The 25,087-nt window shown below is 47.3% G+C and overlaps 64 non-coding genes and 21 pseudogenes across 64 annotated transcripts; all 85 read left to right on the top strand.

Moving 5' to 3' along the window:
- The first annotated feature begins 190 nt into the window (after positions 1–190).
- Positions 191–299, top strand: LOC138542880 (5S ribosomal RNA; annotated as a pseudogene).
- A 106-nt stretch (positions 300–405) lies between these two features.
- LOC138540132 (5S ribosomal RNA) lies at positions 406–524 on the top strand. The gene has a single exon (XR_011288190.1). It is a non-coding gene; the product is annotated as a 5S ribosomal RNA (ribosomal RNA).
- Positions 525–630: 106 nt separating this feature from the next.
- LOC138547831 (5S ribosomal RNA) lies at positions 631–749 on the top strand. The gene has a single exon (XR_011291659.1). It is a non-coding gene; the product is annotated as a 5S ribosomal RNA (ribosomal RNA).
- A 105-nt stretch (positions 750–854) lies between these two features.
- Positions 855–963, top strand: LOC138543374 (5S ribosomal RNA; annotated as a pseudogene).
- A 465-nt stretch (positions 964–1,428) lies between these two features.
- Positions 1,429–1,547, top strand: LOC138538388 (5S ribosomal RNA). The gene has a single exon (XR_011286490.1). It is a non-coding gene; the product is annotated as a 5S ribosomal RNA (ribosomal RNA).
- Positions 1,548–1,653: 106 nt separating this feature from the next.
- Positions 1,654–1,772, top strand: LOC138539600 (5S ribosomal RNA). Its single transcript, XR_011287664.1, has one exon. It is a non-coding gene; the product is annotated as a 5S ribosomal RNA (ribosomal RNA).
- A 106-nt stretch (positions 1,773–1,878) lies between these two features.
- LOC138549944 (5S ribosomal RNA) lies at positions 1,879–1,997 on the top strand. Its single transcript, XR_011293712.1, has one exon. It is a non-coding gene; the product is annotated as a 5S ribosomal RNA (ribosomal RNA).
- A 106-nt stretch (positions 1,998–2,103) lies between these two features.
- Positions 2,104–2,212, top strand: LOC138546598 (5S ribosomal RNA; annotated as a pseudogene).
- A 106-nt stretch (positions 2,213–2,318) lies between these two features.
- LOC138546102 (5S ribosomal RNA) lies at positions 2,319–2,427 on the top strand (annotated as a pseudogene).
- Positions 2,428–2,890: 463 nt separating this feature from the next.
- LOC138550938 (5S ribosomal RNA) lies at positions 2,891–3,009 on the top strand. The gene has a single exon (XR_011294679.1). It is a non-coding gene; the product is annotated as a 5S ribosomal RNA (ribosomal RNA).
- A 106-nt stretch (positions 3,010–3,115) lies between these two features.
- Positions 3,116–3,234, top strand: LOC138540144 (5S ribosomal RNA). The gene has a single exon (XR_011288202.1). It is a non-coding gene; the product is annotated as a 5S ribosomal RNA (ribosomal RNA).
- Positions 3,235–3,340: 106 nt separating this feature from the next.
- Positions 3,341–3,459, top strand: LOC138547843 (5S ribosomal RNA). Its single transcript, XR_011291670.1, has one exon. It is a non-coding gene; the product is annotated as a 5S ribosomal RNA (ribosomal RNA).
- Positions 3,460–3,564: 105 nt separating this feature from the next.
- On the top strand, positions 3,565–3,673 carry LOC138543375 (5S ribosomal RNA; annotated as a pseudogene).
- Positions 3,674–4,138: 465 nt separating this feature from the next.
- Positions 4,139–4,257, top strand: LOC138538389 (5S ribosomal RNA). Its single transcript, XR_011286491.1, has one exon. It is a non-coding gene; the product is annotated as a 5S ribosomal RNA (ribosomal RNA).
- A 106-nt stretch (positions 4,258–4,363) lies between these two features.
- Positions 4,364–4,482, top strand: LOC138539601 (5S ribosomal RNA). The gene has a single exon (XR_011287665.1). It is a non-coding gene; the product is annotated as a 5S ribosomal RNA (ribosomal RNA).
- Positions 4,483–4,588: 106 nt separating this feature from the next.
- Positions 4,589–4,707, top strand: LOC138549945 (5S ribosomal RNA). Its single transcript, XR_011293713.1, has one exon. It is a non-coding gene; the product is annotated as a 5S ribosomal RNA (ribosomal RNA).
- Positions 4,708–4,813: 106 nt separating this feature from the next.
- Positions 4,814–4,932, top strand: LOC138547629 (5S ribosomal RNA). Its single transcript, XR_011291462.1, has one exon. It is a non-coding gene; the product is annotated as a 5S ribosomal RNA (ribosomal RNA).
- Positions 4,933–5,038: 106 nt separating this feature from the next.
- On the top strand, positions 5,039–5,147 carry LOC138546103 (5S ribosomal RNA; annotated as a pseudogene).
- Positions 5,148–5,610: 463 nt separating this feature from the next.
- LOC138537977 (5S ribosomal RNA) lies at positions 5,611–5,729 on the top strand. The gene has a single exon (XR_011286094.1). It is a non-coding gene; the product is annotated as a 5S ribosomal RNA (ribosomal RNA).
- A 106-nt stretch (positions 5,730–5,835) lies between these two features.
- LOC138540156 (5S ribosomal RNA) lies at positions 5,836–5,954 on the top strand. Its single transcript, XR_011288213.1, has one exon. It is a non-coding gene; the product is annotated as a 5S ribosomal RNA (ribosomal RNA).
- Positions 5,955–6,060: 106 nt separating this feature from the next.
- LOC138547855 (5S ribosomal RNA) lies at positions 6,061–6,179 on the top strand. Its single transcript, XR_011291681.1, has one exon. It is a non-coding gene; the product is annotated as a 5S ribosomal RNA (ribosomal RNA).
- Positions 6,180–6,284: 105 nt separating this feature from the next.
- On the top strand, positions 6,285–6,393 carry LOC138543376 (5S ribosomal RNA; annotated as a pseudogene).
- A 465-nt stretch (positions 6,394–6,858) lies between these two features.
- On the top strand, positions 6,859–6,977 carry LOC138538390 (5S ribosomal RNA). The gene has a single exon (XR_011286492.1). It is a non-coding gene; the product is annotated as a 5S ribosomal RNA (ribosomal RNA).
- A 106-nt stretch (positions 6,978–7,083) lies between these two features.
- LOC138539602 (5S ribosomal RNA) lies at positions 7,084–7,202 on the top strand. Its single transcript, XR_011287666.1, has one exon. It is a non-coding gene; the product is annotated as a 5S ribosomal RNA (ribosomal RNA).
- A 106-nt stretch (positions 7,203–7,308) lies between these two features.
- Positions 7,309–7,427, top strand: LOC138537847 (5S ribosomal RNA). The gene has a single exon (XR_011285968.1). It is a non-coding gene; the product is annotated as a 5S ribosomal RNA (ribosomal RNA).
- Positions 7,428–7,533: 106 nt separating this feature from the next.
- Positions 7,534–7,652, top strand: LOC138542103 (5S ribosomal RNA). Its single transcript, XR_011290091.1, has one exon. It is a non-coding gene; the product is annotated as a 5S ribosomal RNA (ribosomal RNA).
- A 106-nt stretch (positions 7,653–7,758) lies between these two features.
- On the top strand, positions 7,759–7,877 carry LOC138547630 (5S ribosomal RNA). The gene has a single exon (XR_011291463.1). It is a non-coding gene; the product is annotated as a 5S ribosomal RNA (ribosomal RNA).
- A 106-nt stretch (positions 7,878–7,983) lies between these two features.
- Positions 7,984–8,102, top strand: LOC138547867 (5S ribosomal RNA). The gene has a single exon (XR_011291692.1). It is a non-coding gene; the product is annotated as a 5S ribosomal RNA (ribosomal RNA).
- Positions 8,103–8,207: 105 nt separating this feature from the next.
- On the top strand, positions 8,208–8,316 carry LOC138543377 (5S ribosomal RNA; annotated as a pseudogene).
- A 465-nt stretch (positions 8,317–8,781) lies between these two features.
- Positions 8,782–8,900, top strand: LOC138538391 (5S ribosomal RNA). The gene has a single exon (XR_011286493.1). It is a non-coding gene; the product is annotated as a 5S ribosomal RNA (ribosomal RNA).
- A 106-nt stretch (positions 8,901–9,006) lies between these two features.
- LOC138539603 (5S ribosomal RNA) lies at positions 9,007–9,125 on the top strand. Its single transcript, XR_011287667.1, has one exon. It is a non-coding gene; the product is annotated as a 5S ribosomal RNA (ribosomal RNA).
- A 106-nt stretch (positions 9,126–9,231) lies between these two features.
- Positions 9,232–9,350, top strand: LOC138549946 (5S ribosomal RNA). Its single transcript, XR_011293714.1, has one exon. It is a non-coding gene; the product is annotated as a 5S ribosomal RNA (ribosomal RNA).
- A 106-nt stretch (positions 9,351–9,456) lies between these two features.
- Positions 9,457–9,565, top strand: LOC138546599 (5S ribosomal RNA; annotated as a pseudogene).
- A 106-nt stretch (positions 9,566–9,671) lies between these two features.
- Positions 9,672–9,780, top strand: LOC138546105 (5S ribosomal RNA; annotated as a pseudogene).
- Positions 9,781–10,243: 463 nt separating this feature from the next.
- On the top strand, positions 10,244–10,362 carry LOC138550939 (5S ribosomal RNA). The gene has a single exon (XR_011294680.1). It is a non-coding gene; the product is annotated as a 5S ribosomal RNA (ribosomal RNA).
- Positions 10,363–10,468: 106 nt separating this feature from the next.
- On the top strand, positions 10,469–10,587 carry LOC138540167 (5S ribosomal RNA). Its single transcript, XR_011288224.1, has one exon. It is a non-coding gene; the product is annotated as a 5S ribosomal RNA (ribosomal RNA).
- Positions 10,588–10,693: 106 nt separating this feature from the next.
- Positions 10,694–10,812, top strand: LOC138547878 (5S ribosomal RNA). The gene has a single exon (XR_011291703.1). It is a non-coding gene; the product is annotated as a 5S ribosomal RNA (ribosomal RNA).
- Positions 10,813–10,917: 105 nt separating this feature from the next.
- On the top strand, positions 10,918–11,026 carry LOC138543379 (5S ribosomal RNA; annotated as a pseudogene).
- Positions 11,027–11,491: 465 nt separating this feature from the next.
- Positions 11,492–11,610, top strand: LOC138538392 (5S ribosomal RNA). The gene has a single exon (XR_011286494.1). It is a non-coding gene; the product is annotated as a 5S ribosomal RNA (ribosomal RNA).
- A 106-nt stretch (positions 11,611–11,716) lies between these two features.
- Positions 11,717–11,835, top strand: LOC138539604 (5S ribosomal RNA). The gene has a single exon (XR_011287668.1). It is a non-coding gene; the product is annotated as a 5S ribosomal RNA (ribosomal RNA).
- Positions 11,836–11,941: 106 nt separating this feature from the next.
- Positions 11,942–12,060, top strand: LOC138549947 (5S ribosomal RNA). The gene has a single exon (XR_011293715.1). It is a non-coding gene; the product is annotated as a 5S ribosomal RNA (ribosomal RNA).
- A 106-nt stretch (positions 12,061–12,166) lies between these two features.
- On the top strand, positions 12,167–12,285 carry LOC138547631 (5S ribosomal RNA). The gene has a single exon (XR_011291464.1). It is a non-coding gene; the product is annotated as a 5S ribosomal RNA (ribosomal RNA).
- Positions 12,286–12,391: 106 nt separating this feature from the next.
- LOC138546106 (5S ribosomal RNA) lies at positions 12,392–12,500 on the top strand (annotated as a pseudogene).
- A 463-nt stretch (positions 12,501–12,963) lies between these two features.
- LOC138537978 (5S ribosomal RNA) lies at positions 12,964–13,082 on the top strand. The gene has a single exon (XR_011286095.1). It is a non-coding gene; the product is annotated as a 5S ribosomal RNA (ribosomal RNA).
- A 106-nt stretch (positions 13,083–13,188) lies between these two features.
- LOC138540180 (5S ribosomal RNA) lies at positions 13,189–13,307 on the top strand. Its single transcript, XR_011288236.1, has one exon. It is a non-coding gene; the product is annotated as a 5S ribosomal RNA (ribosomal RNA).
- A 106-nt stretch (positions 13,308–13,413) lies between these two features.
- LOC138547890 (5S ribosomal RNA) lies at positions 13,414–13,532 on the top strand. Its single transcript, XR_011291714.1, has one exon. It is a non-coding gene; the product is annotated as a 5S ribosomal RNA (ribosomal RNA).
- A 105-nt stretch (positions 13,533–13,637) lies between these two features.
- Positions 13,638–13,746, top strand: LOC138543380 (5S ribosomal RNA; annotated as a pseudogene).
- Positions 13,747–14,211: 465 nt separating this feature from the next.
- Positions 14,212–14,330, top strand: LOC138538393 (5S ribosomal RNA). Its single transcript, XR_011286495.1, has one exon. It is a non-coding gene; the product is annotated as a 5S ribosomal RNA (ribosomal RNA).
- A 106-nt stretch (positions 14,331–14,436) lies between these two features.
- LOC138539605 (5S ribosomal RNA) lies at positions 14,437–14,555 on the top strand. The gene has a single exon (XR_011287669.1). It is a non-coding gene; the product is annotated as a 5S ribosomal RNA (ribosomal RNA).
- Positions 14,556–14,661: 106 nt separating this feature from the next.
- On the top strand, positions 14,662–14,780 carry LOC138537848 (5S ribosomal RNA). Its single transcript, XR_011285969.1, has one exon. It is a non-coding gene; the product is annotated as a 5S ribosomal RNA (ribosomal RNA).
- A 106-nt stretch (positions 14,781–14,886) lies between these two features.
- Positions 14,887–15,005, top strand: LOC138542104 (5S ribosomal RNA). The gene has a single exon (XR_011290092.1). It is a non-coding gene; the product is annotated as a 5S ribosomal RNA (ribosomal RNA).
- A 106-nt stretch (positions 15,006–15,111) lies between these two features.
- On the top strand, positions 15,112–15,230 carry LOC138547632 (5S ribosomal RNA). Its single transcript, XR_011291465.1, has one exon. It is a non-coding gene; the product is annotated as a 5S ribosomal RNA (ribosomal RNA).
- Positions 15,231–15,336: 106 nt separating this feature from the next.
- Positions 15,337–15,445, top strand: LOC138546108 (5S ribosomal RNA; annotated as a pseudogene).
- A 463-nt stretch (positions 15,446–15,908) lies between these two features.
- LOC138548859 (5S ribosomal RNA) lies at positions 15,909–16,027 on the top strand. The gene has a single exon (XR_011292653.1). It is a non-coding gene; the product is annotated as a 5S ribosomal RNA (ribosomal RNA).
- Positions 16,028–16,133: 106 nt separating this feature from the next.
- LOC138540192 (5S ribosomal RNA) lies at positions 16,134–16,252 on the top strand. The gene has a single exon (XR_011288248.1). It is a non-coding gene; the product is annotated as a 5S ribosomal RNA (ribosomal RNA).
- A 106-nt stretch (positions 16,253–16,358) lies between these two features.
- LOC138537147 (5S ribosomal RNA) lies at positions 16,359–16,477 on the top strand. The gene has a single exon (XR_011285293.1). It is a non-coding gene; the product is annotated as a 5S ribosomal RNA (ribosomal RNA).
- Positions 16,478–16,582: 105 nt separating this feature from the next.
- LOC138543381 (5S ribosomal RNA) lies at positions 16,583–16,691 on the top strand (annotated as a pseudogene).
- A 464-nt stretch (positions 16,692–17,155) lies between these two features.
- LOC138538394 (5S ribosomal RNA) lies at positions 17,156–17,274 on the top strand. The gene has a single exon (XR_011286496.1). It is a non-coding gene; the product is annotated as a 5S ribosomal RNA (ribosomal RNA).
- A 106-nt stretch (positions 17,275–17,380) lies between these two features.
- Positions 17,381–17,499, top strand: LOC138539606 (5S ribosomal RNA). Its single transcript, XR_011287670.1, has one exon. It is a non-coding gene; the product is annotated as a 5S ribosomal RNA (ribosomal RNA).
- Positions 17,500–17,605: 106 nt separating this feature from the next.
- Positions 17,606–17,724, top strand: LOC138549948 (5S ribosomal RNA). The gene has a single exon (XR_011293716.1). It is a non-coding gene; the product is annotated as a 5S ribosomal RNA (ribosomal RNA).
- Positions 17,725–17,830: 106 nt separating this feature from the next.
- Positions 17,831–17,949, top strand: LOC138536941 (5S ribosomal RNA). Its single transcript, XR_011285097.1, has one exon. It is a non-coding gene; the product is annotated as a 5S ribosomal RNA (ribosomal RNA).
- Positions 17,950–18,055: 106 nt separating this feature from the next.
- On the top strand, positions 18,056–18,174 carry LOC138547634 (5S ribosomal RNA). The gene has a single exon (XR_011291466.1). It is a non-coding gene; the product is annotated as a 5S ribosomal RNA (ribosomal RNA).
- A 106-nt stretch (positions 18,175–18,280) lies between these two features.
- LOC138546109 (5S ribosomal RNA) lies at positions 18,281–18,389 on the top strand (annotated as a pseudogene).
- Positions 18,390–18,852: 463 nt separating this feature from the next.
- LOC138548860 (5S ribosomal RNA) lies at positions 18,853–18,971 on the top strand. The gene has a single exon (XR_011292654.1). It is a non-coding gene; the product is annotated as a 5S ribosomal RNA (ribosomal RNA).
- A 106-nt stretch (positions 18,972–19,077) lies between these two features.
- On the top strand, positions 19,078–19,196 carry LOC138541898 (5S ribosomal RNA). Its single transcript, XR_011289891.1, has one exon. It is a non-coding gene; the product is annotated as a 5S ribosomal RNA (ribosomal RNA).
- Positions 19,197–19,302: 106 nt separating this feature from the next.
- LOC138541321 (5S ribosomal RNA) lies at positions 19,303–19,421 on the top strand. Its single transcript, XR_011289330.1, has one exon. It is a non-coding gene; the product is annotated as a 5S ribosomal RNA (ribosomal RNA).
- Positions 19,422–19,527: 106 nt separating this feature from the next.
- LOC138546110 (5S ribosomal RNA) lies at positions 19,528–19,636 on the top strand (annotated as a pseudogene).
- A 463-nt stretch (positions 19,637–20,099) lies between these two features.
- LOC138550940 (5S ribosomal RNA) lies at positions 20,100–20,218 on the top strand. The gene has a single exon (XR_011294681.1). It is a non-coding gene; the product is annotated as a 5S ribosomal RNA (ribosomal RNA).
- Positions 20,219–20,324: 106 nt separating this feature from the next.
- Positions 20,325–20,443, top strand: LOC138540203 (5S ribosomal RNA). Its single transcript, XR_011288259.1, has one exon. It is a non-coding gene; the product is annotated as a 5S ribosomal RNA (ribosomal RNA).
- A 106-nt stretch (positions 20,444–20,549) lies between these two features.
- On the top strand, positions 20,550–20,668 carry LOC138547902 (5S ribosomal RNA). The gene has a single exon (XR_011291726.1). It is a non-coding gene; the product is annotated as a 5S ribosomal RNA (ribosomal RNA).
- Positions 20,669–20,774: 106 nt separating this feature from the next.
- On the top strand, positions 20,775–20,883 carry LOC138543382 (5S ribosomal RNA; annotated as a pseudogene).
- A 465-nt stretch (positions 20,884–21,348) lies between these two features.
- On the top strand, positions 21,349–21,467 carry LOC138538395 (5S ribosomal RNA). The gene has a single exon (XR_011286497.1). It is a non-coding gene; the product is annotated as a 5S ribosomal RNA (ribosomal RNA).
- Positions 21,468–21,573: 106 nt separating this feature from the next.
- LOC138539608 (5S ribosomal RNA) lies at positions 21,574–21,692 on the top strand. The gene has a single exon (XR_011287672.1). It is a non-coding gene; the product is annotated as a 5S ribosomal RNA (ribosomal RNA).
- Positions 21,693–21,798: 106 nt separating this feature from the next.
- On the top strand, positions 21,799–21,917 carry LOC138549949 (5S ribosomal RNA). Its single transcript, XR_011293717.1, has one exon. It is a non-coding gene; the product is annotated as a 5S ribosomal RNA (ribosomal RNA).
- A 106-nt stretch (positions 21,918–22,023) lies between these two features.
- On the top strand, positions 22,024–22,142 carry LOC138547635 (5S ribosomal RNA). Its single transcript, XR_011291467.1, has one exon. It is a non-coding gene; the product is annotated as a 5S ribosomal RNA (ribosomal RNA).
- Positions 22,143–22,248: 106 nt separating this feature from the next.
- Positions 22,249–22,357, top strand: LOC138546111 (5S ribosomal RNA; annotated as a pseudogene).
- A 463-nt stretch (positions 22,358–22,820) lies between these two features.
- LOC138550941 (5S ribosomal RNA) lies at positions 22,821–22,939 on the top strand. Its single transcript, XR_011294682.1, has one exon. It is a non-coding gene; the product is annotated as a 5S ribosomal RNA (ribosomal RNA).
- A 106-nt stretch (positions 22,940–23,045) lies between these two features.
- LOC138540214 (5S ribosomal RNA) lies at positions 23,046–23,164 on the top strand. Its single transcript, XR_011288270.1, has one exon. It is a non-coding gene; the product is annotated as a 5S ribosomal RNA (ribosomal RNA).
- Positions 23,165–23,270: 106 nt separating this feature from the next.
- Positions 23,271–23,389, top strand: LOC138547913 (5S ribosomal RNA). The gene has a single exon (XR_011291737.1). It is a non-coding gene; the product is annotated as a 5S ribosomal RNA (ribosomal RNA).
- A 105-nt stretch (positions 23,390–23,494) lies between these two features.
- On the top strand, positions 23,495–23,603 carry LOC138543383 (5S ribosomal RNA; annotated as a pseudogene).
- Positions 23,604–24,068: 465 nt separating this feature from the next.
- LOC138538397 (5S ribosomal RNA) lies at positions 24,069–24,187 on the top strand. Its single transcript, XR_011286499.1, has one exon. It is a non-coding gene; the product is annotated as a 5S ribosomal RNA (ribosomal RNA).
- Positions 24,188–24,293: 106 nt separating this feature from the next.
- On the top strand, positions 24,294–24,412 carry LOC138539609 (5S ribosomal RNA). The gene has a single exon (XR_011287673.1). It is a non-coding gene; the product is annotated as a 5S ribosomal RNA (ribosomal RNA).
- Positions 24,413–24,518: 106 nt separating this feature from the next.
- LOC138551235 (5S ribosomal RNA) lies at positions 24,519–24,637 on the top strand. Its single transcript, XR_011294963.1, has one exon. It is a non-coding gene; the product is annotated as a 5S ribosomal RNA (ribosomal RNA).
- A 106-nt stretch (positions 24,638–24,743) lies between these two features.
- LOC138547636 (5S ribosomal RNA) lies at positions 24,744–24,862 on the top strand. The gene has a single exon (XR_011291468.1). It is a non-coding gene; the product is annotated as a 5S ribosomal RNA (ribosomal RNA).
- A 106-nt stretch (positions 24,863–24,968) lies between these two features.
- Positions 24,969–25,077, top strand: LOC138546995 (5S ribosomal RNA; annotated as a pseudogene).
- The last annotated feature ends 10 nt before the right edge of the window (positions 25,078–25,087 follow it).

Below are 25,087 nucleotides of genomic sequence, written 5' to 3' on the forward strand. Positions count from 1 at the left end.
AACAGACACAGGATGGATGAATTAAAGTTATCCTACCAGACATAGGAGTCCTGAATGGGCCCACCAGTCTTATATATCTCGCCTGATCGAGCCTGATCGAGCGATGAGCGTGGTATCATGTTGCAAGTGGCTGCATGGCTTAGCTTACTAAATGCAAATGCATAAGAGTAATATTCTTAGCATTCCTAGAGCCTATGGCCACACCACACTGAATGCACCCGATCTCGGAAGTTAAGCAGTGTCAGGCCTAGTTAGTACCTGGATGGGAGACCGCCTGGGAATACCAGGTGCTGTAGGCTTTTTTGTGCTCCAAGTTCAGGAAGTGAGCCCTTTCTCAATTGCCTTTTAAAACTGCAAGGTCTAGCCGACTAGATGCTTAAAAGTACAACACTCACTAGGCCCAGAGCCTACGGCCACACCACACTGAATGCGCCTGATCTCGTCTGATCTCAGAAGCTAAGCAGTGTCGGGCCTAGTTAGTACCTGGATGGGAGACCGCCTGGGAATACCAGGTGCTGTAGGCTTTTTTGTACTCCAAGTTCAGGAAGTGAGCCATTTCTCAATTGCCTTTCAAAACTGCAAGGTCTAGCCGACTAGATGCTTAAAAGTACAAAACTCACTAGGCCCAGAGCCTACGGCCACACCACACTGAATGCGCCCGATCTCGTCTGATCTCGGAAGCTAAGCAGTGTCGGGCCTAGTTAGTACCTGGATGGGAGACCACCTGGGAATACCAGGTGCTGTAGGCTTTTTTGTGCTCCAAGTTCAGGAAGTGAGCCATTTCACAATTGCCTTTCAAAACTGCAAGGTCTAGCCGACTAGATGCTTAAAAGTACAAACTCACTAGGCCCAGAGCCTACGGCCACACCACACTGAATGCGCCCGATCTCGGAAGCTAAGCAGGGTCGGGCCTAGTTAGTACCTGGATGGGAGACTGCCTGGGAATACCAGGTGCTGTAGGCTTTTTTTGTGCTCCATGATTAGTAATTGCGCAACTTCTCAATTATTTTTCAAATTTGGTATGTTTCCAAAATAATTGTATCCCGTTTTATAGCGGAAATGTTGGACAACATCATGAGGGCTGGAGCTACCTTTTTACATAGAATTAGCATACAGGTAGTGTGTTCATGGGTAATAAATCAACTTTCACATGTAATGCAGTACAGAGAATATTGAGTCCTTCAAGAGGCATGAAAGAAAACCATTATTGTGTTGATTGTTCTCTCCACCTCCCTGCAACAGACACAGGATGGATGAATTAAAGTTATCCTACCAGACATAGGAGTCCTGAATGGGCCCACCAGTCTTATATATCTCGCCTGATCGAGCGCTGATCGAGCGATGAGCGTGGTATCATGTTGCAAGTGGCTGCATGGCTTAGCTTACTAAATGCAAATGCATAAGAGTAATATTCTTAGCATTCCTAGAGCCTACGGCCACACCACACTGAATGCACCCGATCTCGACTGATCTCGGAAGTTAAGCAGTGTCAGGCCTAGTTAGTACCTGGATGGGAGACCGCCTGGGAATACCAGGTGCTGTAGGCTTTTTTGTGCTCCAAGTTCAGGAAGTGAGCCCTTTCTCAATTGCCTTTTAAAACTGCAAGGTCTAGCCGACTAGATGCTTAAAAGTACAAAACTCACTAGGCCCAGAGCCTACGGCCACACCACACTGAATGTGCCTGATCTCGTCTGATCTCAGAAGCTAAGCAGTGTCGGGCCTAGTTAGTACCTGGATGGAAGACCGCCTGGGAATACCAGGTGCTGTAGGCTTTTTTGTACTCCAAGTTCAGGAAGTGAGCCATTTCTCAATTGCCTTTCAAAACTGCAAGGTCTAGCCGACTAGATGCTTAAAAGTACAAAACTCACAAGAACCAGAGCCTACGGCCACACCACACTGAATGCGCCCGATCTCGTCTGATCTCGGAAGCTAAGCAGTGTCGGGCCTCGTTAGTACCTGGATGGGAGACCGCCTGGGAATACCAGGTGCTGTAGGCTTTTTTGTGCTCCAAGTTCAGGAAGTGAGCCATTTCTCAATTGCCTTTCAAAACTGCAAGGTCTAGCTGACTAGATGCTTAAAAGTACAAAACTCACTAGGCCCAGAGCCTACGGCCACACCACACTGATTTCGTCTGATCTCGGAAGCTAAGCAGTGTCGGGCCTAGTTAGTATCTGGATGGGAGACCACCTGGGAATACCAGGTGCTGTAGGCTTTTTTGTGCTCCAAGTTCAGGAAGTGAGCCATTTCACAATTGCCTTTCAAAACTGCAAGGTCTAGCCGACTAGATGCTTAAAAGTACAAAACTCACTAGGCCCAGAGCCTACGGCCACACCACACTGAATGTGCCCGATCTCGGAAGCTAAGCAGGGTCAGGCCTAGTTAGTACCTGGATGGGAGACTGCCTGGGAATACCAGGTGCTGTAGGCTTTTTTGTGCTCCATGATTAGTAATTGCGCAACTTCTCAATTATTTTTCAAATTTGGTATGTTTCCAAAATAATTGTATCCCGTTTTATAGCGGAAATGTTGGACAACATCATGAGGGCTGGAGCTACCTTTTTACATAGAATTAGCATACAGGTAGTGTGTTCATGGGTAATAAATCGACTTTCACATGTAATGCAGTACCGAGAATATTGAGTCCTTCAAGAGGCATGAAAGAAAACCATTATTGTGTTGATTGTTCTCTCCACCTCCCTGCAACAGACACAGGATGGATGAATTAAAGTTATCCTACCAGACATAGGAGTCCTGAATGGGCCCACCAGTCTTATATATCTCGCCTGATCGAGCCTGATCGAGCGATGAGCGTGGTATCATGTTGCAAGTGGCTGCATGGCTTAGCTTACTAAATGCAAATGCATAAGAGTAATATTCTTAGCATTCCTAGAGCCTATGGCCACACCACACTGAATGCACCCGATCTCGTCTGATCTCGGAAGTTAAGCAGTGTCAGGCCTAGTTAGTACCTGGATGGGAGACCGCCTGGGAATACCAGGTGCTGTAGGCTTTTTTGTGCTCCAAGTTCAGGAAGTGAGCCCTTTCTCAATTGCCTTTTAAAACTGCAAGGTCTAGCCGACTAGATGCTTAAAAGTACAACACTCACTAGGCCCAGAGCCTACGGCCACACCACACTGAATGCGCCTGATCTCGTCTGATCTCAGAAGCTAAGCAGTGTCGGGCCTAGTTAGTACCTGGATGGGAGACCGCCTGGGAATACCAGGTGCTGTAGGCTTTTTTGTACTCCAAGTTCAGGAAGTGAGCCATTTCTCAATTGCCTTTCAAAACTGCAAGGTCTAGCCGACTAGATGCTTAAAAGTACAAAACTCACGAGGCCCAGAGCCTACGGCCACACCACACTGAATGCGCCCGATCTCGTCTGATCTCGGAAGCTAAGCAGTGTCGGGCCTAGTTAGTACCTGGATGGGAGACCACCTGGGAATACCAGGTGCTGTAGGCTTTTTTGTGCTCCAAGTTCAGGAAGTGAGCCATTTCACAATTGCCTTTCAAAACTGCAAGGTCTAGCCGACTAGATGCTTAAAAGTACAAACTCACTAGGCCCAGAGCCTACGGCCACACCACACTGAATGCGCCCGATCTCGGAAGCTAAGCAGGGTCGGGCCTAGTTAGTACCTGGATGGGAGACTGCCTGGGAATACCAGGTGCTGTAGGCTTTTTTTGTGCTCCATGATTAGTAATTGCGCAACTTCTCAATTATTTTTCAAATTTGGTATGTTTCCAAAATAATTGTATCCCGTTTTATAGCGGAAATGTTGGACAACATCATGAGGGCTGGAGCTACCTTTTTACATAGAATTAGCATACAGGTAGTGTGTTCATGGGTAATAAATCAACTTTCACATGTAATGCAGTACAGAGAATATTGAGTCCTTCAAGAGGCATGAAAGAAAACCATTATTGTGTTGATTGTTCTCTCCACCTCCCTGCAACAGACACAGGATGGATGAATTAAAGTTATCCTACCAGACATAGGAGTCCTGAATGGGCCCACCAGTCTTATATATCTCGCCTGATCGAGCGCTGATCGAGCGATGAGCGTGGTATCATGTTGCAAGTGGCTGCATGGCTTAGCTTACTAAATGCAAATGCATAAGAGTAATATTCTTAGCATTCCTAGAGCCTACGGCCACACCACACTGAATGCACCCGATCTCGACTGATCTCGGAAGTTAAGCAGTGTCAGGCCTAGTTAGTACCTGGATGGGAGACCGCCTGGGAATACCAGGTGCTGTAGGCTTTTTTGTGCTCCAAGTTCAGGAAGTGAGCCCTTTCTCAATTGCCTTTTAAAACTGCAAGGTCTAGCCGACTAGATGCTTAAAAGTACAAAACTCACTAGGCCCAGAGCCTACGGCCACACCACACTGAATGTGCCTGATCTCGTCTGATCTCAGAAGCTAAGCAGTGTCGGGCCTAGTTAGTACCTGGATGGAAGACCGCCTGGGAATACCAGGTGCTGTAGGCTTTTTTGTACTCCAAGTTCAGGAAGTGAGCCATTTCTCAATTGCCTTTCAAAACTGCAAGGTCTAGCCGACTAGATGCTTAAAAGTACAAAACTCACAAGAACCAGAGCCTACGGCCACACCACACTGAATGCGCCCGATCTCGTCTGATCTCGGAAGCTAAGCAGTGTCGGGCCTCGTTAGTACCTGGATGGGAGACCGCCTGGGAATACCAGGTGCTGTAGGCTTTTTTGTGCTCCAAGTTCAGGAAGTGAGCCATTTCTCAATTGCCTTTCAAAACTGCAAGGTCTAGCTGACTAGATGCTTAAAAGTACAAAACTCACTAGGCCCAGAGCCTACGGCCACACCACACTGATTGCGCCCGATCTCGTCTGATCTCGGAAGCTAAGCAGTGTCGGGCCTAGTTAGTACCTGGATGGGAGACCACCTGGGAATACCAGGTGCTGTAGGCTTTTTTGTGCTCCAAGTTCAGGAAGTGAGCCATTTCACAATTGCCTTTCAAAACTGCAAGGTCTAGCCGACTAGATGCTTAAAAGTACAAAACTCACTAGGCCCAGAGCCTACGGCCACACCACACTGAATGTGCCCGATCTCGGAAGCTAAGCAGGGTCAGGCCTAGTTAGTACCTGGATGGGAGACTGCCTGGGAATACCAGGTGCTGTAGGCTTTTTTGTGCTCCATGATTAGTAATTGCGCAACTTCTCAATTATTTTTCAAATTTGGTATGTTTCCAAAATAATTGTATCCCGTTTTATAGCGGAAATGTTGGACAACATCATGAGGGCTGGAGCTACCTTTTTACATAGAATTAGCATACAGGTAGTGTGTTCATGGGTAATAAATCGACTTTCACATGTAATGCAGTACAGAGAATATTGAGTCCTTCAAGAGGCATGAAAGAAAACCATTATTGTGTTGATTGTTCTCTCCACCTCCCTGCAACAGACACAGGATGGATGAATTAAAGTTATCCTACCAGACATAGGAGTCCTGAATGGGCCCACCAGTCTTATATATCTCGCCTGATCGAGCCTGATCGAGCGATGAGCGTGGTATCATGTTGCAAGTGGCTGCATGGCTTAGCTTACTAAATGCAAATGCATAAGAGTAATATTCTTAGCATTCCTAGAGCCTACGGCCACACCACACAGAATGCACCCGATCTCGTCTGATCTCGGAAGTTAAGCAGTGTCAGGCCTAGTTAGTACCTGGATGGGAGACCGCCTGGGAATACCAGGTGCTGTAGGCTTTTTTGTGCTCCAAGTTCAGGAAGTGAGCCCTTTCTCAATTGCCTTTTAAAACTGCAAGGTCTAGCCGACTAGATGCTTAAAAGTACAACACTCACTAGGCCCAGAGCCTACGGCCACACCACACTGAATGCGCCTGATCTCGTCTGATCTCAGAAGCTAAGCAGTGTCGGGCCTAGTTAGTACCTGGATGGGAGACCGCCTGGGAATACCAGGTGCTGTAGGCTTTTTTGTACTCCAAGTTCAGGAAGTGAGCCATTTCTCAATTGCCTTTCAAAACTGCAAGGTCTAGCCGACTAGATGCTTAAAAGTACAAAACTCACTAGGCCCAGAGCCTACGGCCACACCACACTGAATGCGCCCGATCTCGTCTGATCTCGGAAGCTAAGCAGTGTCGGGCCTAGTTAGTACCTGGATGGGAGACCACCTGGGAATACCAGGTGCTGTAGGCTTTTTTGTGCTCCAAGTTCAGGAAGTGAGCCATTTCACAATTGCTTTTCAAAACTGCAAGGTCTAGCCGACTAGATGCTTAAAAGTACAAACTCACTAGGCCCAGAGCCTACGGCCACACCACACTGAATGCGCCCGATCTCGGAAGCTAAGCAGGGTCGGGCCTAGTTAGTACCTGGATGGGAGACTGCCTGGGAATACCAGGTGCTGTAGGCTTTTTTTGTGCTCCATGATTAGTAATTGCGCAACTTCTCAATTATTTTTCAAATTTGGTATGTTTCCAAAATAATTGTATCCCGTTTTATAGCGGAAATGTTGGACAACATCATGAGGGCTGGAGCTACCTTTTTACATAGAATTAGCATACAGGTAGTGTGTTCATGGGTAATAAATCAACTTTCACATGTAATGCAGTACAGAGAATATTGAGTCCTTCAAGAGGCATGAAAGAAAACCATTATTGTGTTGATTGTTCTCTCCACCTCCCTGCAACAGACACAGGATGGATGAATTAAAGTTATCCTACCAGACATAGGAGTCCTGAATGGGCCCACCAGTCTTATATATCTCGCCTGATCGAGCGCTGATCGAGCGATGAGCGTGGTATCATGTTGCAAGTGGCTGCATGGCTTAGCTTACTAAATGCAAATGCATAAGAGTAATATTCTTAGCATTCCTAGAGCCTACGGCCACACCACACTGAATGCACCCGATCTCGACTGATCTCGGAAGTTAAGCAGTGTCAGGCCTAGTTAGTACCTGGATGGGAGACCGCCTGGGAATACCAGGTGCTGTAGGCTTTTTTGTGCTCCAAGTTCAGGAAGTGAGCCCTTTCTCAATTGCCTTTTAAAACTGCAAGGTCTAGCCGACTAGATGCTTAAAAGTACAAAACTCACTAGGCCCAGAGCCTACGGCCACACCACACTGAATGTGCCTGATCTCGTCTGATCTCAGAAGCTAAGCAGTGTCGGGCCTAGTTAGTACCTGGATGGAAGACCGCCTGGGAATACCAGGTGCTGTAGGCTTTTTTGTACTCCAAGTTCAGGAAGTGAGCCATTTCTCAATTGCCTTTCAAAACTGCAAGGTCTAGCCGACTAGATGCTTAAAAGTACAAAACTCACAAGAACCAGAGCCTACGGCCACACCACACTGAATGCGCCTGATCTCGTCTGATCTCGGAAGCTAAGCAGTGTCGGGCCTCGTTAGTACCTGGATGGGAGACCGCCTGGGAATACCAGGTGCTGTAGGCTTTTTTGTGCTCCAAGTTCAGGAAGTGAGCCATTTCTCAATTGCCTTTCAAAATTGCAAGGTCTAGCTGACTAGATGCTTAAAAGTACAAAACTCACTAGGCCCAGAGCCTAAGGCCACACCACACTGATTGCGCCCGATCTCGTCTGATCTCGGAAGCTAAGCAGTGTCGGGCCTCGTTAGTACCTGGATGGGAGACCGCCTGGGAATACCAGGTGCTGTAGGCTTTTTTGTGCTCCAAGTTCAGGAAGTGAGCCATTTCTCAATTGCCTTTCAAAACTGCAAGGTCTAGCTGACTAGATGCTTAAAAGTACAAAACTCACTAGGCCCAGAGCCTACGGCCACACCACACTGATTGCGCCCGATCTCGTCTGATCTCGGAAGCTAAGCAGTGTCGGGCCTAGTTAGTACCTGGATGGGAGACCACCTGGGAATACCAGGTGCTGTAGGCTTTTTTGTACTCCAAGTTCAGGAAGTGAGCCATTTCTCAATTGCCTTTCAAAACTGCAAGGTCTAGCCGACTAGATGCTTAAAAGTACAAAACTCACTAGGCCCAGAGCCTACGGCCACACCACACTGAATGCGCCCGATCTCGTCTGATCTCGGAAGCTAAGCAGTGTCGGGCCTAGTTAGTACCTGGATGGGAGACCACCTGGGAATACCAGGTGCTGTAGGCTTTTTTGTGCTCCAAGTTCAGGAAGTGAGCCATTTCACAATTGCCTTTCAAAACTGCAAGGTCTAGCCGACTAGATGCTTAAAAGTACAAACTCACTAGGCCCAGAGCCTACGGCCACACCACACTGAATGCGCCCGATCTCGGAAGCTAAGCAGGGTCGGGCCTAGTTAGTACCTGGATGGGAGACTGCCTGGGAATACCAGGTGCTGTAGGCTTTTTTTGTGCTCCATGATTAGTAATTGCGCAACTTCTCAATTATTTTTCAAATTTGGTATGTTTCCAAAATAATTGTATCCCGTTTTATAGCGGAAATGTTGGACAACATCATGAGGGCTGGAGCTACCTTTTTACATAGAATTAGCATACAGGTAGTGTGTTCATGGGTAATAAATCAACTTTCACATGTAATGCAGTACAGAGAATATTGAGTCCTTCAAGAGGCATGAAAGAAAACCATTATTGTGTTGATTGTTCTCTCCACCTCCCTGCAACAGACACAGGATGGATGAATTAAAGTTATCCTACCAGACATAGGAGTCCTGAATGGGCCCACCAGTCTTATATATCTCGCCTGATCGAGCGCTGATCGAGCGATGAGCGTGGTATCATGTTGCAAGTGGCTGCATGGCTTAGCTTACTAAATGCAAATGCATAAGAGTAATATTCTTAGCATTCCTAGAGCCTACGGCCACACCACACTGAATGCACCCGATCTCGACTGATCTCGGAAGTTAAGCAGTGTCAGGCCTAGTTAGTACCTGGATGGGAGACCGCCTGGGAATACCAGGTGCTGTAGGCTTTTTTGTGCTCCAAGTTCAGGAAGTGAGCCCTTTCTCAATTGCCTTTTAAAACTGCAAGGTCTAGCCGACTAGATGCTTAAAAGTACAAAACTCACTAGGCCCAGAGCCTACGGCCACACCACACTGAATGTGCCTGATCTCGTCTGATCTCAGAAGCTAAGCAGTGTCGGGCCTAGTTAGTACCTGGATGGAAGACCGCCTGGGAATACCAGGTGCTGTAGGCTTTTTTGTACTCCAAGTTCAGGAAGTGAGCCATTTCTCAATTGCCTTTCAAAACTGCAAGGTCTAGCCGACTAGATGCTTAAAAGTACAAAACTCACAAGAACCAGAGCCTACGGCCACACCACACTGAATGCGCCCGATCTCGTCTGATCTCGGAAGCTAAGCAGTGTCGGGCCTCGTTAGTACCTGGATGGGAGACCGCCTGGGAATACCAGGTGCTGTAGGCTTTTTTGTGCTCCAAGTTCAGGAAGTGAGCCATTTCTCAATTGCCTTTCAAAACTGCAAGGTCTAGCTGACTAGATGCTTAAAAGTACAAAACTCACTAGGCCCAGAGCCTACGGCCACACCACACTGATTTCGTCTGATCTCGGAAGCTAAGCAGTGTCGGGCCTAGTTAGTATCTGGATGGGAGACCACCTGGGAATACCAGGTGCTGTAGGCTTTTTTGTGCTCCAAGTTCAGGAAGTGAGCCATTTCACAATTGCCTTTCAAAACTGCAAGGTCTAGCCGACTAGATGCTTAAAAGTACAAAACTCACTAGGCCCAGAGCCTACGGCCACACCACACTGAATGTGCCCGATCTCGGAAGCTAAGCAGGGTCAGGCCTAGTTAGTACCTGGATGGGAGACTGCCTGGGAATACCAGGTGCTGTAGGCTTTTTTGTGCTCCATGATTAGTAATTGCGCAACTTCTCAATTATTTTTCAAATTTGGTATGTTTCCAAAATAATTGTATCCCGTTTTATAGCGGAAATGTTGGACAACATCATGAGGGCTGGAGCTACCTTTTTACATAGAATTAGCATACAGGTAGTGTGTTCATGGGTAATAAATCGACTTTCACATGTAATGCAGTACCGAGAATATTGAGTCCTTCAAGAGGCATGAAAGAAAACCATTATTGTGTTGATTGTTCTCTCCACCTCCCTGCAACAGACACAGGATGGATGAATTAAAGTTATCCTACCAGACATAGGAGTCCTGAATGGGCCCACCAGTCTTATATATCTCGCCTGATCGAGCCTGATCGAGCGATGAGCGTGGTATCATGTTGCAAGTGGCTGCATGGCTTAGCTTACTAAATGCAAATGCATAAGAGTAATATTCTTAGCATTCCTAGAGCCTATGGCCACACCACACTGAATGCACCCGATCTCGTCTGATCTCGGAAGTTAAGCAGTGTCAGGCCTAGTTAGTACCTGGATGGGAGACCGCCTGGGAATACCAGGTGCTGTAGGCTTTTTTGTGCTCCAAGTTCAGGAAGTGAGCCCTTTCTCAATTGCCTTTTAAAACTGCAAGGTCTAGCCGACTAGATGCTTAAAAGTACAACACTCACTAGGCCCAGAGCCTACGGCCACACCACACTGAATGCGCCTGATCTCGTCTGATCTCAGAAGCTAAGCAGTGTCGGGCCTAGTTAGTACCTGGATGGGAGACCGCCTGGGAATACCAGGTGCTGTAGGCTTTTTTGTACTCCAAGTTCAGGAAGTGAGCCATTTCTCAATTGCCTTTCAAAACTGCAAGGTCTAGCCGACTAGATGCTTAAAAGTACAAAACTCACTAGGCCCAGAGCCTACGGCCACACCACACTGAATGCGCCCGATCTCGTCTGATCTCGGAAGCTAAGCAGTGTCGGGCCTAGTTAGTACCTGGATGGGAGACCACCTGGGAATACCAGGTGCTGTAGGCTTTTTTGTGCTCCAAGTTCAGGAAGTGAGCCATTTCACAATTGCCTTTCAAAACTGCAAGGTCTAGCCGACTAGATGCTTAAAAGTACAAACTCACTAGGCCCAGAGCCTACGGCCACACCACACTGAATGCGCCCGATCTCGGAAGCTAAGCAGGGTCGGGCCTAGTTAGTACCTGGATGGGAGACTGCCTGGGAATACCAGGTGCTGTAGGCTTTTTTTGTGCTCCATGATTAGTAATTGCGCAACTTCTCAATTATTTTTCAAATTTGGTATGTTTCCAAAATAATTGTATCCCGTTTTATAGCGGAAATGTTGGACAACATCATGAGGGCTGGAGCTACCTTTTTACATAGAATTAGCATACAGGTAGTGTGTTCATGGGTAATAAATCAACTTTCACATGTAATGCAGTACAGAGAATATTGAGTCCTTCAAGAGGCATGAAAGAAAACCATTATTGTGTTGATTGTTCTCTCCACCTCCCTGCAACAGACACAGGATGGATGAATTAAAGTTATCCTACCAGACATAGGAGTCCTGAATGGGCCCACCAGTCTTATATATCTCGCCTGATCGAGCGCTGATCGAGCGATGAGCGTGGTATCATGTTGCAAGTGGCTGCATGGCTTAGCTTACTAAATGCAAATGCATAAGAGTAATATTCTTAGCATTCCTAGAGCCTACGGCCACACCACACTGAATGCACCCGATCTCGACTGATCTCGGAAGTTAAGCAGTGTCAGGCCTAGTTAGTACCTGGATGGGAGACCGCCTGGGAATACCAGGTGCTGTAGGCTTTTTTGTGCTCCAAGTTCAGGAAGTGAGCCCTTTCTCAATTGCCTTTTAAAACTGCAAGGTCTAGCCGACTAGATGCTTAAAAGTACAAAACTCACTAGGCCCAGAGCCTACGGCCACACCACACTGAATGTGCCTGATCTCGTCTGATCTCAGAAGCTAAGCAGTGTCGGGCCTAGTTAGTACCTGGATGGAAGACCGCCTGGGAATACCAGGTGCTGTAGGCTTTTTTGTACTCCAAGTTCAGGAAGTGAGCCATTTCTCAATTGCCTTTCAAAACTGCAAGGTCTAGCCGACTAGATGCTTAAAAGTACAAAACTCACAAGAACCAGAGCCTACGGCCACACCACACTGAATGCGCCCGATCTCGTCTGATCTCGGAAGCTAAGCAGTGTCGGGCCTCGTTAGTACCTGGATGGGAGACCGCCTGGGAATACCAGGTGCTGTAGGCTTTTTTGTGCTCCAAGTTCAGGAAGTGAGCCATTTCTCAATTGCCTTTCAAAACTGCAAGGTCTAGCTGACTAGATGCTTAAAAGTACAAAACTCACTAGGCCCAGAGCCTACGGCCACACCACACTGATTGCGCCCGATCTCGTCTGATCTCGGAAGCTAAGCAGTGTCGGGCCTAGTTAGTACCTGGATGGGAGACCACCTGGGAATACCAGGTGCTGTAGGCTTTTTTGTGCTCCAAGTTCAGGAAGTGAGCCATTTCACAATTGCCTTTCAAAACTGCAAGGTCTAGCCGACTAGATGCTTAAAAGTACAAAACTCACTAGGCCCAGAGCCTACGGCCACACCACACTGAATGTGCCCGATCTCGGAAGCTAAGCAGGGTCAGGCCTAGTTAGTACCTGGATGGGAGACTGCCTGGGAATACCAGGTGCTGTAGGCTTTTTTGTGCTCCATGATTAGTAATTGCGCAACTTCTCAATTATTTTTCAAATTTGGTATGTTTCCAAAATAATTGTATCCCGTTTTATAGCGGAAATGTTGGACAACATCATGAGGGCTGGAGCTACCTTTTTACATAGAATTAGCATACAGGTAGTGTGTTCATGGGTAATAAATCGACTTTCACATGTAATGCAGTACAGAGAATATTGAGTCCTTCAAGAGGCATGAAAGAAAACCATTATTGTGTTGATTGTTCTCTCCACCTCCCTGCAACAGACACAGGATGGATGAATTAAAGTTATCCTACCAGACATAGGAGTCCTGAATGGGCCCACCAGTCTTATATATCTCGCCTGATCGAGCCTGATCGAGCGATGAGCGTGGTATCATGTTGCAAGTGGCTGCATGGCTTAGCTTACTAAATGCAAATGCATAAGAGTAATATTCTTAGCATTCCTAGAGCCTACGGCCACACCACACAGAATGCACCCGATCTCGTCTGATCTCGGAAGTTAAGCAGTGTCAGGCCTAGTTAGTACCTGGATGGGAGACCGCCTGGGAATACCAGGTGCTGTAGGCTTTTTTGTGCTCCAAGTTCAGGAAGTGAGCCCTTTCTCAATTGCCTTTTAAAACTGCAAGGTCTAGCCGACTAGATGCTTAAAAGTACAACACTCACTAGGCCCAGAGCCTACGGCCACACCACACTGAATGCGCCTGATCTCGTCTGATCTCAGAAGCTAAGCAGTGTCGGGCCTAGTTAGTACCTGGATGGGAGACCGCCTGGGAATACCAGGTGCTGTAGGCTTTTTTGTACTCCAAGTTCAGGAAGTGAGCCATTTCTCAATTGCCTTTCAAAACTGCAAGGTCTAGCCGACTAGATGCTTAAAAGTACAAAACTCACTAGGCCCAGAGCCTACGGCCACACCACACTGAATGCGCCCGATCTCGTCTGATCTCGGAAGCTAAGCAGTGTCGGGCCTAGTTAGTACCTGGATGGGAGACCACCTGGGAATACCAGGTGCTGTAGGCTTTTTTGTGCTCCAAGTTCAGGAAGTGAGCCATTTCACAATTGCTTTTCAAAACTGCAAGGTCTAGCCGACTAGATGCTTAAAAGTACAAACTCACTAGGCCCAGAGCCTACGGCCACACCACACTGAATGCGCCCGATCTCGGAAGCTAAGCAGGGTCGGGCCTAGTTAGTACCTGGATGGGAGACTGCCTGGGAATACCAGGTGCTGTAGGCTTTTTTTGTGCTCCATGATTAGTAATTGCGCAACTTCTCAATTATTTTTCAAATTTGGTATGTTTCCAAAATAATTGTATCCCGTTTTATAGCGGAAATGTTGGACAACATCATGAGGGCTGGAGCTACCTTTTTACATAGAATTAGCATACAGGTAGTGTGTTCATGGGTAATAAATCAACTTTCACATGTAATGCAGTACAGAGAATATTGAGTCCTTCAAGAGGCATGAAAGAAAACCATTATTGTGTTGATTGTTCTCTCCACCTCCCTGCAACAGACACAGGATGGATGAATTAAAGTTATCCTACCAGACATAGGAGTCCTGAATGGGCCCACCAGTCTTATATATCTCGCCTGATCGAGCGCTGATCGAGCGATGAGCGTGGTATCATGTTGCAAGTGGCTGCATGGCTTAGCTTACTAAATGCAAATGCATAAGAGTAATATTCTTAGCATTCCTAGAGCCTACGGCCACACCACACTGAATGCACCCGATCTCGACTGATCTCGGAAGTTAAGCAGTGTCAGGCCTAGTTAGTACCTGGATGGGAGACCGCCTGGGAATACCAGGTGCTGTAGGCTTTTTTGTGCTCCAAGTTCAGGAAGTGAGCCCTTTCTCAATTGCCTTTTAAAACTGCAAGGTCTAGCCGACTAGATGCTTAAAAGTACAAAACTCACTAGGCCCAGAGCCTACGGCCACACCACACTGAATGTGCCTGATCTCGTCTGATCTCAGAAGCTAAGCAGTGTCGGGCCTAGTTAGTACCTGGATGGAAGACCGCCTGGGAATACCAGGTGCTGTAGGCTTTTTTGTACTCCAAGTTCAGGAAGTGAGCCATTTCTCAATTGCCTTTCAAAACTGCAAGGTCTAGCCGACTAGATGCTTAAAAGTACAAAACTCACAAGAACCAGAGCCTACGGCCACACCACACTGAATGCGCCTGATCTCGTCTGATCTCGGAAGCTAAGCAGTGTCGGGCCTCGTTAGTACCTGGATGGGAGACCGCCTGGGAATACCAGGTGCTGTAGGCTTTTTTGTGCTCCAAGTTCAGGAAGTGAGCCATTTCTCAATTGCCTTTCAAAATTGCAAGGTCTAGCTGACTAGATGCTTAAAAGTACAAAACTCACTAGGCCCAGAGCCTAAGGCCACACCACACTGATTGCGCCCGATCTCGTCTGATCTCGGAAGCTAAGCAGTGTCGGGCCTCGTTAGTACCTGGATGGGAGACCGCCTGGGAATACCAGGTGCTGTAGGCTTTTTTGTGCTCCAAGTTCAGGAAGTGAGCCATTTCTCAATTGCCTTTCAAAACTGCAAGGTCTAGCTGACTAGATGCTTAAAAGTACAAAACTCACTAGGCCCAGAGCCTACGGCCACACCACACTGATTGCGCCCGATCTCGTCTGATCTCGGAAGCTAAGCAGTGTCGGGCCTAGTTAGTACCTGGATGGGAGACCACCTGGGAATACCAGGTGCTGTAGGCTTTTTTGTGCTCCAAGTTCAGGAAGTGAGCCATTTCACAATTGCCTTTCAAAACTGCAAGGTCTAGCCGACTAGATGCTTAAAAGTACAAAACTCACTAGGCCCAGAGCCTACGGCCACACCACACTGAATGTGCCCGATCTCGGAAGCTAAGCAGGGTCAGGCCTAGTTAGTACCTGGATGGGAGACTGCCTGGGAATACCAGGTGCTGTAGGCTTTTTTGTGCTCCATGATTAGTAATTGCGCAACTTCTCAATTATTTTTCAAATTTGGTATGTTTCCAAAATAATTGTATCCCGTTTTATAGCGGAAATGTTGGACAACATCATGAGGGCTGGAGCTACCTTTTTACATAGAATTAGCATACAGGTAGTGTGTTCATGGGTAATAAATCGACTTTCACATGTAATGCAGTACAGAGAATATTGAGTCCTTCAAGAGGCATGAAAGAAAACCATTATTGTGTTGATTGTTCTCTCCACCTCCCTGCAACAGACACAGGATGGATGAATTAAAGTTATCCTACCAGACATAGGAGTCCTGAATGGGCCCACCAGTCTTATATATCTCGCCTGATCGAGCCTGATCGAGCGATGAGCGTGGTATCATGTTGCAAGTGGCTGCATGGCTTAGCTTACTAAATGCAAATGCATAAGAGTAATATTCTTAGCATTCCTAGAGCCTACGGCCACACCACACTGAATGCACCCGATCTCGTCTGATCTCGGAAGTTAAGCAGTGTCAGGCCTAGTTAGTACCTGGATGGGAGACCGCCTGGGAATACCAGGTGCTGTAGGCTTTTTTGTGCTCCAAGTTCAGGAAGTGAGCCCTTTCTCAATTGCCTTTTAAAACTGCAAGGTCTAGCCGACTAGATGCTTAAAAGTACAACACTCACTAGGCCCAGAGCCTACGGCCACACCACACTGAATGCGCCTGATCTCGTCTGATCTCAGAAGCTAAGCAGTGTCGGGCCTAGTTAGTACCTGGATGGGAGACCGCCTGGGAATACCAGGTGCTGTAGGCTTTTTTGTACTCCAAGTTCAGGAAGTGAGCCATTTCTCAATTGCCTTTCAAAACTGCAAGGTCTAGCCGACTAGATGCTTAAAAGTACAAAACTCACTAGGCCCAGAGCCTACGGCCACACCACACTGAATGCGCCCGATCTCGTCTGATCTCGGAAGCTAAGCAGTGTCAGGCCTAGTTAGTACCTGGATGGGAGACCACCTGGGAATACCAGGTGCTGTAGGCTTTTTTGTGCTCCAAGTTCAGGAAGTGAGCCATTTCACAATTGCCTTTCAAAACTGCAAGGTCTAGCCGACTAGATGCTTAAAAGTACAAACTCACTAGGCCCAGAGCCTACGGCCACACCACACTGAATGCGCCCGATCTCGGAAGCTAAGCAGGGTCGGGCCTAGTTAGTACCTGGATGGGAGACTGCCTGGGAATACCAGGTGCTGTAGGCTTTTTTTGTGCTCCATGATTAGTAATTGCGCAACTTCTCAATTATTTTTCAAATTTGGTATGTTTCCAAAATAATTGTATCCCGTTTTATAGCGGAAATGTTGGACAACATCATGAGGGCTGGAGCTACCTTTTTACATAGAATTAGCATACAGGTAGTGTGTTCATGGGTAATAAATCAACTTTCACATGTAATGCAGTACAGAGAATATTGAGTCCTTCAAGAGGCATGAAAGAAAACCATTATTGTGTTGATTGTTCTCTCCACCTCCCTGCAACAGACACAGGATGGATGAATTAAAGTTATCCTACCAGACATAGGAGTCCTGAATGGGCCCACCAGTCTTATATATCTCGCCTGATCGAGCCTGATCGAGCGATGAGCGTGGTATCATGTTGCAAGTGGCTGCATGGCTTAGCTTACTAAATGCAAATGCATAAGAGTAATATTCTTAGCATTCCTAGAGCCTACGGCCACACCACACTGAATGCACCCGATCTCGACTGATCTCGGAAGTTAAGCAGTGTCAGGCCTAGTTAGTACCTGGATGGGAGACCGCCTGGGAATACCAGGTGCTGTAGGCTTTTTTGTGCTCCAAGTTCAGGAAGTGAGCCCTTTCTCAATTGCCTTTTAAAACTGCAAGGTCTAGCCGACTAGATGCTTAAAAGTACAAAACTCACTAGGCCCAGAGCCTACGGCCACACCACACTGAATGTGCCTGATCTCGTCTGATCTCAGAAGCTAAGCAGTGTCGGGCCTAGTTAGTACCTGGATGGAAGACCGCCTGGGAATACCAGGTGCTGTAGGCTTTTTTGTACTCCAAGTTCAGGAAGTGAGCCATTTCTCAATTGCCTTTCAAAACTGCAAGGTCTAGCCGACTAGATGCTTAAAAGTACAAAACTCACAAGAACCAGAGCCTACGGCCACACCACACTGAATGCGCCCGATCTCGTCTGATCTCGGAAGCTAAGCAGTGTCGGGCCTCGTTAGTACCTGGATGGGAGACCGCCTGGGAATACCAGGTGCTGTAGGCTTTTTTGTGCTCCAAGTTCAGGAAGTGAGCCATTTCTCAATTGCCTTTCAAAATTGCAAGGTCTAGCTGACTAGATGCTTAAAAGTACAAAACTCACTAGGCCCAGAGCCTACGGCCACACCACACTGATTGCGCCCGATCTCGTCTGATCTCGGAAGCTAAGCAGTGTCGGGCCTCGTTAGTACCTGGATGGGAGACCGCCTGGGAATACCAGGTGCTGTAGGCTTTTTTGTGCTCCAAGTTCAGGAAGTGAGCCATTTCTCAATTGCCTTTCAAAACTGCAAGGTCTAGCTGACTAGATGCTTAAAAGTACAAAACTCACTAGGTCCAGAGCCTACGGCCACACCACACTGATTGCGCCCGATCTCGTCTGATCTCGGAAGCTAAGCAGTGTCGGGCCTAGTTAGTACCTGGATGGGAGACCACCTGGGAATACCAGGTGCTGTAGGCTTTTTTGTGCTCCAAGTTCAGGAAGTGAGCCATTTCACAATTGCCTTTCAAAACTGCAAGGTCTAGCCGACTAGATGCTTAAAAGTACAAAACTCACTAGGCCCAGAGCCTACGGCCACACCACACTGAATGTGCCCGATCTCGGAAGCTAAGCAGGGTCAGGCCTAGTTAGTACCTGGATGGGAGACTGCCTGGGAATACCAGGTGCTGTAGGCTTTTTTGTGCTCCATGATTAGTAATTGCGCAACTTCTCAATTATTTTTCAAATTTGGTATGTTTCCAAAATAATTGTATCCCGTTTTATAGCGGAAATGTTGGACAACATCATGAGGGCTGGAGCTACCTTTTTACATAGAATTAGCATACAGGCAGTGTGTTCATGGGTAATAAATCGACTTTCACATGTAATGCAGTACAGAGAATAATGAGTCCTTCAAGAGGCATGAAAGAAAACCATTATTGTGTTGATTGTTCTCTCCACCTCCCTGCAACAGACACAGGATGGATGAATTAAAGTTATCCTACCAGACATAGGAGTCCTGAATGGGCCCACCAGTCTTATATATCTCGCCTGATCGAGCCTGATCGAGCGATGAGCGTGGTATCATGTTGCAAGTGGCTGCATGGCTTAGCTTACTAAATGCAAATGCATAAGAGTAATATTCTTAGCATTCCTAGAGCCTACGGCCACACCACACTGAATGCACCCGATCTCGTCTGATCTCGGAAGTTAAGCAGTGTCAGGCCTAGTTAGTACCTGGATGGGAGACCGCCTGGGAATACCAGGTGCTGTAGGCTTTTTTGTGCTCCAAGTTCAGGAAGTGAGCCCTTTCTCAATTGCCTTTTAAAACTGCAAGGTCTAGCCGACTAGATGCTTAAAAGTACAAAACTCACTAGGCCCAGAGCCTACGGCCACACCACACTGAATGTGCCTGATCTCGTCTGATCTCAGAAGCTAAGCAGTGTCGGGCCTAGTTAGTACGTGGATGGAAGACCGCCTGGGAATACCAGGTGCTGTAGGCTTTTTTGTACTCCAAGTTCAGGAAGTGAGCCATTTCTCAATTGCCTTTCAAAACTGCAAGGTCTAGCCGACTAGATGCTTAAAAGTACAAAACTCACAAGAACCAGAGCCTACGGCCACACCACACTGAATGCGCCCAATCTCGTCTGATCTCGGAAGCTAAGCAGTGTCGGGCCTCGTTAGTACCTGGATGGGAGACCACCTGGGAATACCAGGTGCTGTAGGCTTTTTTGTGCTCCAAGTTCAGGAAGTGAGCCATTTCACAATTGCCTTTCAAAACTGCAAGGTCTAGCCGACTAGATGCTTAAAAGTACAAAACTCACTAGGCCCAGAGCCTACGGCCACACCACACTGAATGTGCCCGATCTCGGAAGCTAAGCAGGGTCAGGCCTAGTTAGTACCTGGATGGGAGACTGCCTGGGAATACCAGGTGCTGTAGGCTTTTTTGTGCTCCATGATTAGTAATTGCGCAACTTCTCAATTATTTTTCAAATTTGGTATGTTTCCAAAATAATTGTATCCCGTTTTATAGCGGAAATGTTGGACAACATCATGAGGGCTGGAGCTACCTTTTTACATAGAATTAGCATACAGGCAGTGTGTTCATGGGTAATAAATCGACTTTCACATGTAATGCAGTACAGAGAATATTGAGTCCTTCAAGAGGCATGAAAGAAAACCATTATTGTGTTGATTGTTCTCTCCACCTCCCTGCAACAGACACAGGATGGATGAATTAAAGTTATCCTACCAGACATAGGAGTCCTGAATGGGCCCACCAGTCTTATATATCTCGCCTGATCGAGCCTGATCGAGCGATGAGCGTGGTATCATGTTGCAAGTGGCTGCATGGCTTAGCTTACTAAATGCAAATGCATAAGAGTAATATTCTTAGCATTCCTAGAGCCTATGGCCACACCACACTGAATGCACCCGATCTCGTCTGATCTCGGAAGTTAAGCAGTGTCAGGCCTAGTTAGTACCTGGATGGGAGACCGCCTGGGAATACCAGGTGCTGTAGGCTTTTTTGTGCTCCAAGTTCAGGAAGTGAGCCCTTTCTCAATTGCCTTTTAAAACTGCAAGGTCTAGCCGACTAGATGCTTAAAAGTACAACACTCACTAGGCCCAGAGCCTACGGCCACACCACACTGAATGCGCCTGATCTCGTCTGATCTCAGAAGCTAAGCAGTGTCGGGCCTAGTTAGTACCTGGATGGGAGACCGCCTGGGAATACCAGGTGCTGTAGGCTTTTTTGTACTCCAAGTTCAGGAAGTGAGCCATTTCTCAATTGCCTTTCAAAACTGCAAGGTCTAGCCGACTAGATGCTTAAAAGTACAAAACTCACTAGGCCCAGAGCCTACGGCCACACCACACTGAATGCGCCCGATCTCGTCTGATCTCGGAAGCTAAGCAGTGTCGGGCCTAGTTAGTACCTGGATGGGAGACCACCTGGGAATACCAGGTGCTGTAGGCTTTTTTTGTGCTCCAAGTTCAGGAAGTGAGCCATTTCACAATTGCCTTTCAAAACTGCAAGGTCTAGCCGACTAGATGCTTAAAAGTACAAACTCACTAGGCCCAGAGCCTACGGCCACACCACACTGAATGCGCCCGATCTCGGAAGCTAAGCAGGGTCGGGCCTAGTTAGTACCTGGATGGGAGACTGCCTGGGAATACCAGGTGCTGTAGGCTTTTTTTGTGCTCCATGATTAGTAATTGCGCAACTTCTCAATTATTTTTCAAATTTGGTATGTTTCCAAAATAATTGTATCCCGTTTTATAGCGGAAATGTTGGACAACATCATGAGGGCTGGAGCTACCTTTTTACATAGAATTAGCATACAGGTAGTGTGTTCATGGGTAATAAATCAACTTTCACATGTAATGCAGTACAGAGAATATTGAGTCCTTCAAGAGGCATGAAAGAAAACCATTATTGTGTTGATTGTTCTCTCCACCTCCCTGCAACAGACACAGGATGGATGAATTAAAGTTATCCTACCAGACATAGGAGTCCTGAATGGGCCCACCAGTCTTATATATCTCGCCTGATCGAGCGCTGATCGAGCGATGAGCGTGGTATCATGTTGCAAGTGGCTGCATGGCTTAGCTTACTAAATGCAAATGCATAAGAGTAATATTCTTAGCATTCCTAGAGCCTACGGCCACACCACACTGAATGCACCCGATCTCGACTGATCTCGGAAGTTAAGCAGTGTCAGGCCTAGTTAGTACCTGGATGGGAGACCGCCTGGGAATACCAGGTGCTGTAGGCTTTTTTGTGCTCCAAGTTCAGGAAGTGAGCCCTTTCTCAATTGCCTTTTAAAACTGCAAGGTCTAGCCGACTAGATGCTTAAAAGTACAAAACTCACTAGGCCCAGAGCCTACGGCCACACCACACTGAATGTGCCTGATCTCGTCTGATCTCAGAAGCTAAGCAGTGTCGGGCCTAGTTAGTACCTGGATGGAAGACCGCCTGGGAATACCAGGTGCTGTAGGCTTTTTTGTACTCCAAGTTCAGGAAGTGAGCCATTTCTCAATTGCCTTTCAAAACTGCAAGGTCTAGCCGACTAGATGCTTAAAAGTACAAAACTCACAAGAACCAGAGCCTACGGCCACACCACACTGAATGCGCCCGATCTCGTCTGATCTCGGAAGCTAAGCAGTGTCGGGCCTCGTTAGTACCTGGATGGGAGACCGCCTGGGAATACCAGGTGCTGTAGGCTTTTTTGTGCTCCAAGTTCAGGAAGTGAGCCATTTCTCAATTGCCTTTCAAAACTGCAAGGTCTAGCTGACTAGATGCTTAAAAGTACAAAACTCACTAGGCCCAGAGCCTACGGCCACACCACACTGATTGCGCCCGATCTCGTCTGATCTCGGAAGCTAAGCAGTGTCGGGCCTAGTTAGTACCTGGATGGGAGACCACCTGGGAATACCAGGTGCTGTAGGCTTTTTTGTGCTCCAAGTTCAGGAAGTGAGCCATTTCACAATTGCCTTTCAAAACTGCAAGGTCTAGCCGACTAGATGCTTAAAAGTACAAAACTCACTAGGCCCAGAGCCTACGGCCACACCACACTGAATGTGCCCGATCTCGGAAGCTAAGCAGGGTCAGGCCTAGTTAGTACCTGGATGGGAGACTGCCTGGGAATACCAGGTGCTGTAGGCTTTTTTGTGCTCCATGATTAGTAATTGCGCAACTTCTCAATTATTTTTCAAATTTGGTATGTTTCCAAAATAATTGTATCCCGTTTTATAGCGGAAATGTTGGACAACATCATGAGGGCTGGAGCTACCTTTTTACATAGAATTAGCATACAGGTAGTGTGTTCATGGGTAATAAATCGACTTTCACATGTAATGCAGTACCGAGAATATTGAGTCCTTCAAGAGGCATGAAAGAAAACCATTATTGTGTTGATTGTTCTCTCCACCTCCCTGCAACAGACACAGGATGGATGAATTAAAGTTATCCTACCAGACATAGGAGTCCTGAATGGGCCCACCAGTCTTATATATCTCGCCTGATCGAGCCTGATCGAGCGATGAGCGTGGTATCATGTTGCAAGTGGCTGCATGGCTTAGCTTACTAAATGCAAATGCATAAGAGTAATATTCTTAGCATTCCTAGAGCCTATGGCCACACCACACTGAATGCACCCGATCTCGTCTGATCTCGGAAGTTAAGCAGTGTCAGGCCTAGTTAGTACCTGGATGGGAGACCGCCTGGGAATACCAGGTGCTGTAGGCTTTTTTGTGCTCCAAGTTCAGGAAGTGAGCCCTTTCTCAATTGCCTTTTAAAACTGCAAGGTCTAGCCGACTAGATGCTTAAAAGTACAACACTCACTAGGCCCAGAGCCTACGGCCACACCACACTGAATGCGCCTGATCTCGTCTGATCTCAGAAGCTAAGCAGTGTCGGGCCTAGTTAGTACCTGGATGGGAGACCGCCTGGGAATACCAGGTGCTGTAGGCTTTTTTGTACTCCAAGTTCAGGAAGTGAGCCATTTCTCAATTGCCTTTCAAAACTGCAAGGTCTAGCCGACTAGATGCTTAAAAGTACAAAACTCACTAGGCCCAGAGCCTACGGCCACACCACACTGAATGCGCCCGATCTCGTCTGATCTCGGAAGCTAAGCAGTGTCGGGCCTAGTTAGTACCTGGATGGGAGACCACCTGGGAATACCAGGTGCTGTAGGCTTTTTTGTGCTCCAAGTTCAGGAAGTGAGCCATTTCACAATTGCCTTTCAAAACTGCAAGGTCTAGCCGACTAGATGCTTAAAAGTACAAACTCACTAGGCCCAGAGCCTACGGCCACACCACACTGAATGCGCCCGATCTCGGAAGCTAAGCAGGGTCGGGCCTAGTTAGTACCTGGATGGGAGACTGCCTGGGAATACCAGGTGCTGTAGGCTTTTTTTGTGCTCCATGATTAGTAATTGCGCAACTTCTCAATTATTTTTCAAATTTGGTATGTTTCCAAAATAATTGTATCCCGTTTTATAGCGGAAATGTTGGACAACATCATGAGGGCTGGAGCTACCTTTTTACATAGAATTAGCATACAGGTAGTGTGTTCATGGGTAATAAATCAACTTTCACATGTAATGCAGTACAGAGAATATTGAGTCCTTCAAGAGGCATGAAAGAAAACCATTATTGTGTTGATTGTTCTCTCCACCTCCCTGCAACAGACACAGGATGGATGAATTAAAGTTATCCTACCAGACATAGGAGTCCTGAATGGGCCCACCAGTCTTATATATCTCGCCTGATCGAGCGCTGATCGAGCGATGAGCGTGGTATCATGTTGCAAGTGGCTGCATGGCTTAGCTTACTAAATGCAAATGCATAAGAGTAATATTCTTAGCATTCCTAGAGCCTACGGCCACACCACACTGAATGCACCCGATCTCGACTGATCTCGGAAGTTAAGCAGTGTCAGGCCTAGTTAGTACCTGGATGGGAGACCGCCTGGGAATACCAGGTGCTGTAGGCTTTTTTGTGCTCCAAGTTCAGGAAGTGAGCCCTTTCTCAATTGCCTTTTAAAACTGCAAGGTCTAGCCGACTAGATGCTTAAAAGTACAAAACTCACTAGGCCCAGAGCCTACGGCCACACCACACTGAATGTGCCTGATCTCGTCTGATCTCAGAAGCTAAGCAGTGTCGGGCCTAGTTAGTACCTGGATGGAAGACCGCCTGGGAATACCAGGTGCTGTAGGCTTTTTTGTACTCCAAGTTCAGGAAGTGAGCCATTTCTCAATTGCCTTTCAAAACTGCAAGGTCTAGCCGACTAGATGCTTAAAAGTACAAAACTCACAAGAACCAGAGCCTACGGCCACACCACACTGAATGCGCCCGATCTCGTCTGATCTCGGAAGCTAAGCAGTGTCGGGCCTCGTTAGTACCTGGATGGGAGACCGCCTGGGAATACCCGGTGCTGTAGGCTTTTTTGTGCTCCAAGTTCAGGAAGTGAGCCATTTCTCAATTGCCTTTCAAAACTGCAAGGTCTAGCTGACTAGATGCTTAAAAGTACAAAACTCACTAGGCCCAGAGCCTACGGCCACACCACACTGATTGCGCCCGATCTCGTCTGATCTCGGAAGCTAAGCAGTGTCGGGCCTAGTTAGTACCTGGATGGGAGACCACCTGGGAATACCAGGTGCTGTAGGCTTTTTTGTGCTCCAAGTTCAGGAAGTGAGCCATTTCACAATTGCCTTTCAAAACTGCAAGGTCTAGCCGACTAGATGCTTAAAAGTACAAAACTCACTAGGCCCAGATCCTACGGCCACACCACACTGAATGTGCCCGATCTCGGAAGCTAAGCAGGGTCAGGCCTAGTTAGTACCTGGATGGGAGACTGCCTGGGAATACCAGGTGCTGTAGGCTTTTTTGTGCT

This window comes from Ambystoma mexicanum, unplaced genomic scaffold, assembly GCF_040938575.1.
Source record: "Ambystoma mexicanum isolate Mex_15411 unplaced genomic scaffold, UKY_AmexF1_1 Mex_scaf10, whole genome shotgun sequence".
Taxonomy (NCBI): Eukaryota; Metazoa; Chordata; class Amphibia; order Caudata; family Ambystomatidae; genus Ambystoma; species Ambystoma mexicanum.